This window comes from Manacus vitellinus, unplaced genomic scaffold (assembly GCF_001715985.3).
Source record: "Manacus vitellinus isolate BGI_N305 unplaced genomic scaffold, ASM171598v3 scaffold_49_pilon, whole genome shotgun sequence".
In the NCBI taxonomy this organism is placed as follows: domain Eukaryota; kingdom Metazoa; phylum Chordata; class Aves; order Passeriformes; family Pipridae; genus Manacus; species Manacus vitellinus.
The window spans coordinates 285,924-296,368 of record NW_021940603.1 but is presented as its reverse complement, the minus strand read 5'-3'; positions in this window follow the sequence as shown (position 1 = coordinate 296,368).

Sequence of the window (10,445 nt, the reverse complement as noted above, 5' to 3'; positions counted from 1 at the left end):
GTTTGTGGCACTTTCTTCACAGAAAAAGGGTGATCAGGCACTGGAAGGGGCTGCCCAGGGAGGTGGTGGAGTCCCCATCCCTGGAGATGTCCAAGGAACAGCTGAACATGGCACTCAGTGCTCTGGGCTGAGGGACAAGGGCACAGGGTGGACTTGGTTTCAGAGATCTTTTCCAACCTCAGTGATTTCTGTGACTGGCAGGTGGGACCTTCATCCTGGGCACGGTGATGAGCCCACGGTCCATAACCAGTTAAAAATGGCCCATCTCACACACACCGGGGTGTTGTACAGACCTCTGGTGCCCTTGGCAGTGGGCAGGAGCCCCTGCAGAGGTACAGGGGCTGCACAAGGGGAGCTGCCCAGCTCCCCTGGCTCTACAGCACCCACCAGGCACTGCCCTGCAGGAAGCAGCAGGAGCTTCAGTCTCATCGGATGGCTCAAAGACCAGGAGCAGAGTGTCAGTGGAGCAGCAGCAGAGCAGCACAGGCAGTGGCTGTGCCAGCTCCCACCTGGCATCTGTGCCGATAAAGGCCCAGTTGGTGTTTGCAAGGGATTCACCATCCCCGCAGTGCTTGGCCCTGCCAGCTCAGCATCAGGCAGGCGTGGCTTTGGCAGAGCCAAGCACTGGCTTCTTGGAATTTAGCAGCACCCAAGGACAGGAACAGCCAGTGACTTCACCAGGGCAAGGGCGTAGGAGGCAGGGTGAGCAATCAGGCATCTCCCCTTTTCCTCACAGACTGCCAGGCTCCCTCTTTGGAGAGCGCTGATTTCTCCTTTTGCAGGGCAGTGGATTGGATCACAGGGTGGTATCTGTGTGTCATGTAATAAAACCTCTCCAGACTTTTTCCACTTCAAGATTCCACTCCAAGACTGGTTTGGGGTTTTTTTTAAGTCTTTGAGGGATTGAACAAAATCGCAAGGACGTAGTTAAGCATTAACTTGCTACTGCCTCCCCTGTAATCATGGAACCAAGCAGACATTCCTGTTCCCCCACTGTAGCAAGTATTATATAATGGCCTCTCTTTTGATACTAAGAAAATATGAGTGTTGTCTCCTACATTTCATAATTTCACAATGTTGGGTCACTCTGTGTTCTTTGGGGCTCATCCAAGCTCAGCTCAAGTGAAGGGGAAAGTTCCTGTGCCTTTCAAACCCCACAAGTCTCCAAGGGAAAAGCATACACAGGAGCGTTCTGGGTGCTTCTGGCTCTTTCATAACCTTGACGAGACCCACCTGGGCATAGTGTGAGAACTCAGCCAGTCCAGTGCATCTCCTGGGAAAGATTTCCAGCTCCCTGGGGAAGAACAGCAGTCTCTCACATTTGCCGTGTCTCAGACTTCCTGAAAGGAAGAGGTGAAAGGCAGAAAAGGTCTGTGAGTCTCTGGAAGATAACACCTTACCCAGGATACAGCAGCTCAAGGGCCTTCCTGAGACTCCTGCCTACCCAAATTCATCCCCAGCCAGGCAAGGTAAACTGACACTGTAATTCCTGAGTTGGTTAGCTCAGGCTAATTTCTCATACTCCATGTGCTCCTTATCCCAAGTGAACTGGTGCACAATAAAGCCTATAAGGGTCTTTTATATTGTAGCATTTTTGTATTTGTACACTACTCATGTTGCATCTCAACATCCTTAATTTTACTCAATGTTCACTGAGCAAAACCACTCTGTCCTTTCCAGAGCACAAAGGGAATCAGCCATGCTACTATTTACAGGGTAAGTCAGAGCAAGTTAATGCTTAACTATGTTATTGTGATTTTGTTCAGCCCTTCAGGAGTGTTTAAAAGCCCATGTGACTGAAGCACAGCTCTCTTCCACCGCATGACTGACGTGTGTTTGGCTCTGCAGTCCCAGTCCCCTGCCCTGATGTGCTCGTGCATGTGTCTCGTGCCTGGGTGTCCAGTCCTGCAGCAGAGCACCTGCACTTCTCCAAAGTGACCAAATGCACATCCTGTCCTGCACGGCAGGGGAAGCAACTGGGAGGCCAAGAAGGGAGGAGTCCCACGAAACAGGCTCTGGTCAGTGCACTGCTTGGGTAGGAGGTATTTGCCCTTTTGGCTGTTGCCTGCCTACAATGACCAGTGAGTAATGGTTTTTTCCTGAGTCAACTGTGATAATTTAGTGCCATTGAAGTAGTTCAGTTTTCCTCTCCAGGGAAATGAGGAAGAATGAAAGGCATTCTAAGGGGCTGTGGATGACAGGGTTGTTTCCCTCATCCTCTGAGAATGGAATGAGAGGAGCTTTTGAAGACTTTTATGTCAGGTGTTTTCTGGTGTTTTTAGAATATACTAAAAGATTTCTAGCACATTTAGATGATCCTAAAATGAAGAGGTGCAGCAAAAGGGAGGCATCTGTATTTGACTTTTGGGGAGGGACAGCGTGGGACAAGGGAGGTACAAGGAGAAGCGCTGGGAGACAGTGTTTGTGAAAGAGAGGGAGATATAATGTAGGTGCAAGTGTTCCAGCTGAGATTTGGAGATGCCCCATGAGGGCATATGGGGTGGCAGATCAGTGTGTGTGTGACTGAAGGGAGAGGCTGCTGCAGCCAGATAAGTTGGGAGCTGTCTTAGGAAAAGGCTCCACAAGGTTGGACTGAATATCACAGGGCTCACCTGCAGCAGTGTTCAGGTACCTCTGGGCGCCTCCTCCACAGATGGTGTCTGATAATTGCAACACGATCCAATCTGCAGTGCAGGAACACACGCTGCCAACACAGGGCCTGCTTTGGGCTGAGGCACTGGCGCTGCAGCTGCCTCCCCCTTCCAGCTGCACCAACAGAGCTCTTCTCCCTCTTATTTGTACCTTTTCCCTGAGGAAGCTGCTTTGCCAGAGGGCACCACTGATGGCCCATGAGGGCTAGAAATCCGCTGGAGCAAAAGAGATGAAGCGACCCTCAGTAAACTTGCACCAGTCCTGCGTTCAGCTCTGGGCCCCTCATTTCAAAAAGGATGCTGAGGGGCTGGAGCCTGTCCAGTGAAGGGCAGCAAGGCTTGTGGAAGGGAAAACAAGTCTTATGAGGAGCAGCCGAGGGAGCTGGGGCTGTTCAGTCTGGAGAAGAGGAGGCTCAGGGGTGACCTCAGCTCCCTGACAGCACGGTGTGCTGAGGTGGGGGCCCGTCCCTTCTGCCGTGCCTGCAGGGAGAGGGACGGAGGAAATGGCCTCAAACTAAGACAGGGGGGATTCAGGTAAAGTATCAGAAAAAAATTTTCCCTGTTAGGATGGTCAGGCATTGGAGTGGGCTGCCCAGGGAGGTGGTGGAGTCACAATCCCTGCGGGTGTTAAAGAGGCGTCTGGATCTGGTGCTGGGCGATGTGGTTTGGTGGTTTAGGGGTTACGGTGGCAGTGCTGGGTTGATGGTTGGACTGGATGATCATGAAGGTCTCTTCCAACCTCGACGATTCTACGATTCTGTAATCGTTGGTGGATTTCATGAGGGGAAAATAAAAACCACAGTCCGCGGTGGCTGGCGAACCGCAGGCTGGGGCTGAGGCGGGGGACCGGCGGTGAGGGAGAGAGGGAGCCGGGGGCTCGCTGAGGCGGGACCCCCCTCCTCCTCTCCTCCTCCTTCTCCTTCTCCTTCCTCCCCAGCCCCTCTCCTCATCCTGCCCGCTCCCCTCCGACGGCTCCTGGGCGGAGGGCCCGCCGTGCGGAAGGGGCGGCCCGGAGCGGGCGGCGGAGCGCGTCCCAGGCGCGGGAGCGGGCACGGCTTCGAGTTCTTCGGGCGCACTTCGGAACGGGGCACTGGGGGCGGGCGGGTAGGGGCACTAGATATGGACCGGGGCCTGCTTCCATAACACCGATAAAAGGGGCGCTGGGTGTGTCACGATTCCGCGGGTATCCGGAGGGCCCGGGGGGGGATGCAAGGGTCCGGGGGCTCGGGGAGGAGAGAGCGGGGATCGGGAAAACGGAGGGGCGGCCGTAGGGTCGGGGTCCCCTCAAGGGCCCGCGCGGGGGGCCCCGGGGCGGTGTCGGTCGGGAGGAGCCGGCGCGGGAGTGGCGCTGCGGTCCGGGAGCGGCTCTCGGGGTGTCCCGGGAGGGTCGTCGGGGTGTGTTCCCCGGAGGTTCGTCGCGGTGTCCCCGGAGGGTCCGGTCGCGGGGTGTACCTGAGGGTCTGTCGGGGTGTCCCCTGGGGATGTCGGGGTGTCCCGGGAGGGTCCCGTCCCGTGTCCCGGAGGGTCCATCGGGGTGTCCCGAGGGGCTGCGGGCAGCGGCGGAGTGCCGGGACCGCGGTGAGGCGGTGCCGCTCGCCCGCAACCCCGGTGCGCTCCGCCGGGTGGAGAGGCCGGGGCTGGCACGGTCCCGGGAGAGTTTTCCCCAAGGGCTGAGGCGCAGCGGCTTTCGAGCACAGCGCGTTCCCAGCCCGGCGTGTCCCGCGGTGCCGGTGGCTGTGTCGCCGGAGGTAACGCCGCTGAAGGATCGCCCCTCCTCGGGCTGTGCTGGTTTTGGGACCGCTCCTGCGAGCTGGACCTGCGATTGTCCTCAGTGCGGTTGTGAATGACTATGCGGTCGTGAAAGTAGGATTTAATTTTTTTCCCCGAAGTATTTCTTCGTGAGCAGGAAAGGGAACAGCTTTGGCTGCAAGACTCCTTGTTTCACGGGCAGATGAATTCAAGATTAATTTGAGCATAACCTTGTAAAACTGAGATTGAGTAACAAATGGAATGATTTATGAAGGAGGTGTTCCTGCTGGAGTAATTCTCTCTGCAGGTCATCAGACTCCACTGGTCTCGAGTAACGTAAATATTTTTAAGCTTCAGACTAATTATATTACCTCTGTTTTTCATGCTGAAGAAGGAAACCCTGGGAGATGTGCTGTTTTGTGCTCCCATCTTCCCAGTAAATGCAGGCTAGGGAGGGATCCAAGAGGCAGGTAGTCCCCAGGCTGTTTGCTATTGAAGTGCTGCCTGCAAGGCTGGGTACATTTTCCTTGGTGGTGGTCTCATGCCTTTAGGCCACATGATGTGATGCCTGCTTCGGGAGATAAATCTTCCAAGCACTTACTGAAAATAGCCACCTCTTCTCTTGATTATTCCTTCTGAATCTCCCAAACTTGGTAGATCTGCTTGCACAGGTTGTGTGTGGAGAAGCTATTTTCCTAAGAACTTTGAGGAGATGGTCAGTACTGTTAGGCTTCTTTTAGTTCTGCAAAATTATGTGTTTAATGTCTGCTGCATACTGAGAAGTCGAAGCAAGAGACAGTGGTGGGCTGCTTGGTTTTTTCCCCGCTGTTTGTGTATCTTGAAATGGTAACAGTGTGTATCAGTTGCAGCTGATTTATATTTGCCTTAATATAAAATGAAAGAGAAAAGTCGAAGTTCCCTGCTGGCTCAAGGCCAGTTTCCATTACCTAGACCTTTGCAACCGCTGTCATGTGTCGTATTATTTTGTGCTGCTAACTTGCACCGAGGTGCAATGTTAAAGGTAGCTGCGGGCAAAGTGCCTCAAATTACAGCTGACCAACGTGTGACTGCCAAACACTGCAGAGATTCACTGCAAAAGCATCCACTTCATTTCCTTCAGCTGCAACCTGTGGAGCAGGTGATGAATAATGTGGTTCAGGCAGCTCAGAAAGCTCTGTGGTGGAGCCCTGCGGTCTGACGCTCGCTGCTGGTAGCCCTGGAGGTATAAATATGATGCTGCACAGTGGAATTTGTTTTCCCTTTCTTCTGAGGGGTGGGGTGAATGTTGGTTGGTTGTTTTTTTGGTTTTAGTGAGGACAGTTCTCCATGAGGGAACTTGTTCCCCCTTGAATTACACAGGAAACCTGACTGCAGGTAACTCTCAACTTGGTACCTCCTGATGCAGGACAGAGGTTGTTTTGCCTTCGTTGTGTAAATGTTTTCCAGGACTGATTTGACTTAAATGCCTGTGTGCTGTTCTTCCCCATAAGACCAGGCTTTCTCCTGTTACAATGAACTTTTCTGAAGGCTAAATTAGAGATTAGATCCTGCGCTCCAATTCTGTCAGAAACCGGACAGTAAAGTAGAACTGTGGGAGGAAGGGAATTTTCTCATCCACAGTTAAGGTAGTTGAGTCCTGTCATAAAGAACTGTTGTCATGTGTGTTAAGGGACAAGATTCTTCTACCAGACTTCACTGCTGTATTTCCTCTGCTGCTTCTGTCCCTGGGTCTGGTTTGTGGAATATCTGCTGTACGACTGTCAGGGCAGTTGTGATTCAGCAGGTGCTTTGCTTAGACCATATGAAACACTCTGTAATGTCAAATACTTTAGAAAATCAGGCCTTGAGCACCAACACCTGATGTATCCCCTTTGCGGTGTAAAATGAGGATAACACTGGAAAATAAGTCAGTGTTTGAGTAGCATGTAAATACTCTACTGATGGAGAAATTAATAATTCTGATTGCAGAGTAGTGTATGAATAGGATGCAGGAGGCAATACCTGAGGTCACACATGTAAAACACAGGCTAGTTAAAAATGACAGTTCAATGAACATGCAGCTTCGTGAATGTGACTTGGCTGTTCACCTAAAATAAGGGAGTCTTTACATTTATCTGGTTTTCAGTTTGTTTTTTCCTGTGAGTATCGCTTGTCTTTTTAACCTGGTTCTGTTTGAATACACGTGGAAAAGAAACAAATGCAAGATTTTGTTTGTTTTCTAAAGCCCCCTGGGTTAGTAAAGATACAGGGGAAATTACTTCCTCTGTTTTACCGGGGCGACAGGCTAAAACACCCTTAATTTTCCTTGGGAGAGGAAAGGGAGTAGAAAAGTTGTGCTCCCTTAAATCCTGTGTTGCTTTGATCTCGCCGGTCTGCGCCTCTGGGGTGGCTCACGGAAGGCACAGCAGAAGGAGCTGTAGCAGTGCCAGACTCGTTGGATGCCAGGACGTGCTGCACCTTTTGGTGTAATTTGTTACATTTCAACAGCTGCTCCTCTTCCCGGTGCGAGAGGGAGCCAGGCAGGAACGGGCTTGTGGAAGGTGTGACTGCAGGGAATGACTGCCTGCTCCGTGCTCCTGGGATTGTGCCTGGAGGAGAGATGGCAGTGCAGCACCCAGCCAGAGCTTATTGCTGACCCAGGGAAGAGCTACAGTGCTCCAGCTGGGAACTGCCCTGGAGAAATGGCCTGTCACCTCAGACAGAGAGAACTCAACCCAAATCCTGAATGCCTGAGGACCTGAGTGAATAAAGAGGTTGGATAGGACAGCAATGAGAAATGCATGAGCTCTGAATAGATGGGCAGTGAAGGAAAACAATTTTCTGTTTTAGTTGTTATCAAATTAAGAATGTATTTTCCTCTGCAGATCACTAGCACGTGGCTAGTTTGCTACAGGGGAAATGGAACTTCCAAGTAAGTTTCCTAAGATGGTTTCAGGGAATCTGTAGATTGTAACTTCAGTATCAGCAAGGTCAATGACTGAGGGAATGCTGTCTTGGACACAACTCTTCCTTTGTTGTTTTAACACAAATCAGTAAAATCACTGTAATTTGTGTAAAGCAATTGGATACTATTAATACTAAATTAACATTCCAGGGAAAATAAATGTATCTTGCTAATATGAAATTATCTCTTTCCATATAAGCTTATAAACAGCCAGGAGACACATTACTTAACCAAGCAGGCTTTCTGACCTCTGCTCTGAGCCTTGCTAATTATGTGCTTTTGGAGCTTGTTCACCTCCAGTGTTTTGCTGGTTGGTCACCTCATTTTCTGTCAGCATGTCAGAGCTCAGGCTTTAACATTGTTTTTATTCCTGCCTTGCTAAGCTTCATGTTTGTTAATGTACTGGGGGCCTGCTAAGTGAGAGAGGTTAAAAGGGGGTTCTACACAGACACGGGGCTGGAACAATTATTAGTTGGCAAAGTATTTATGCATAATGGGTTGGCATTATGTGGAAAACTCGTGTGAGCTTTTACTCTCTTGGTGTCTCATCTGTATAACTGGAAACCAGTCTCATGGGGCACAAATTCCTGTCTGGTCAGTTTTAGTTCCAAGACTGTGCAAACAGAAAGTTGAAGAAAGGTATTTCAGAAAAGCTGAAAAGGGTGACAGCTTTCTTGACATTATTAACCACCTCCTCTGCAATGACAGGCTTTGCACAGCCCATCCATCAGTGCTGCACAGCAGAGTTCTGGTGTGCTTGTGTTCAAGGACCTGTGTGGGGGTGTTTGTGAAGAGGATAGAGGCACTGGAATATTGGATTACCCTGTGACTTAACCTGAAGGAATTGCACTGAGTAATACTGCATTCACTGATGGCTAGTCAGTAATTTAGAACAATAGTTTAAGGACTAGTGCCAGGTTTATTTTTAAAAGCCAGTGCAGACTGTTATTATTGACACTAGCCAAAATCTGAGTGCTGGGCTCGCCTTACACTGCTGCTGGAAATGCGGAGAGGTTGTATTTGAGTTAGTGTTGGGGGATTTTTTTTTAGGGTAAATCTCTCACAACAGATTTCCTAATGTAAAACTGGACTTCTCTGAGCCCACACTGACTGCAGAGCAGTGTTAACCACCCTGTCAGGGCCGGTGATTCTCAAGGTCATGTGTGCCTGGGAGCCTGGCTTGATAAGTGCTCCCCTTGCAGTGACCCCCACGGTTCACTGAGGGAATGCTCAAGTGCAGCTACAGCTGGTAAAGTTCGATGCTCTGAAGCTCCTTGACAAGAAGGCACAAGAGACAAACAAGCAAGAATTCTGCTGTCTCTGGATTTTCAGGGAGAGGTTAACAAAGGACTTTGTTAATGCCTCTCACAGGAAATGAACTGCCATGGAATAGGAGCGTGGCTTTTCCGGTAATTAATACCTGGAAAGGTGTGGGAAGGACTGTCAGCTGTTCCAGTGAAGAGTGATCACTGGTGCAATCCCAGGGGGATCTGTGTTCAGGCTTGTGATTTCAGCATAGTTATAAATGACCTGGAAGAGAGGCTGAGTAATGAAGTGACAGTATATGCTGAAAAACACGGAATTCAGGGAGCAGAAACAAGAGCTGGCTGGAGTTACAGAAGGTTCTTGCAATACTTGGTTGTAGGCAAGTGGTACTTGATACCAGTGGATGTAAAATAATGTGCACAGGGATAAACAACTGTGTCTGTGCAGTGATGAGCTCATGGGAATCTGTGCCCTTCAGGAAAGAGATCTTTTAAGTAATGCAGATAAAACTTGGTGAAACTCAGCAGCAGATAAAAAAAAAAAGTAAAAAGGCAAATAGAAATGACAGATCTCTAAGAAAAGGAGAGGGAGCAAAACAGAATGCCATGCTGTAAATCTGTGATGGTTTTGTGTAATGAATGACATACCCCTTCAAAAGTTAGGGGCAGACACACTCCTCTCTCCAGAGAGCTGTAGTTAAGATCAGGGAAAAGCACCTGATTGAAGAGCTTATGTAAAAACAGCAACCAAATAAACTGGAGCTTAGTCTGGAAAATACATGGATGATAAGAGGAGGGATTGTGATAGCAATCTGCAACCATGGGGATATGAAGTTATTGTTCCCTGTTTATTTTGTCACCCCAACACAGCAAGAATGAAAGGGTATCAAGTGGTGCCCATGCAAAAAGTGGTAGCTTTTGACAGAGGAGGTGTTGAAACGTGGTCTCTTGGTTTCCCAGAACCTTTCTGTGTCCATGTCATCCCTTGATGGGACATTTCACAGGATTACTCCGTGTGTGCCTGTTTAAACCTGCTTCTGGTGGCATTGATCACCTGGTGGTTATGCTGGAGGAGAAGGTGGACAGTCAGACCCCTCTACCCTTTCCATGCCACTCATGATTTTGTAGATTGTCATATTCTTCTGAAGTCACCTCTTTTCCAGTCTGAGGTGCCTGGTCCTGCTCCCTCATTCCTCACAGACCTTCAAGACCTTTGGATCATCTCTGAACCCTTCTTCTGAGGCTGTATGAAAATCACTCTAAGAGTGAACACCTTCCTCTTGCAGAGTGTTCTCTCAGTAGGTCCCTGCACAGTTTCCAAAGGACAATAGTAGCTTTGTTTCCTCTTGGAAGACAGGTAGGAAGAGGGACAGAATGTATGAATTAACCCAGGTGGTTATGCCAGCAGACATTTGAGAATGTGTTATCTGAAAACAGTGAGGCTTGGAAGGGGAAAGCACTGCACAGGGATAATACTGACTTTTGAAAGGCAGTTCAAAGATTAATTTCTGCTTGTGGTTCTCATCTGATCTGGGTGTTGTGCCCAGCTTGGGTTCCTGTGTCTTAAAGTGTGTAGTTGAACCAGAAGAGCTTATGAGAGCAGCAGTGGAAGTGATCCAAGGTGCAAAGTGGCTTCTGCACACGAACAGCTGGGTAAGCGAGGGCTAATAATCCCAGGAAAGAGGAGGCAGAGGGGCATGGAATTGTGTAAATTCAGGAATGCTGTGGACAGTGTGCAGTGCAGGTCTAGTGGTTGTGCTCTCTCTCAGAAAAAGATCCTGACATATTGGAGCTTGTGAGCAACACAGTTGAAAGGGGTGGTAGGTGCTGGAATGT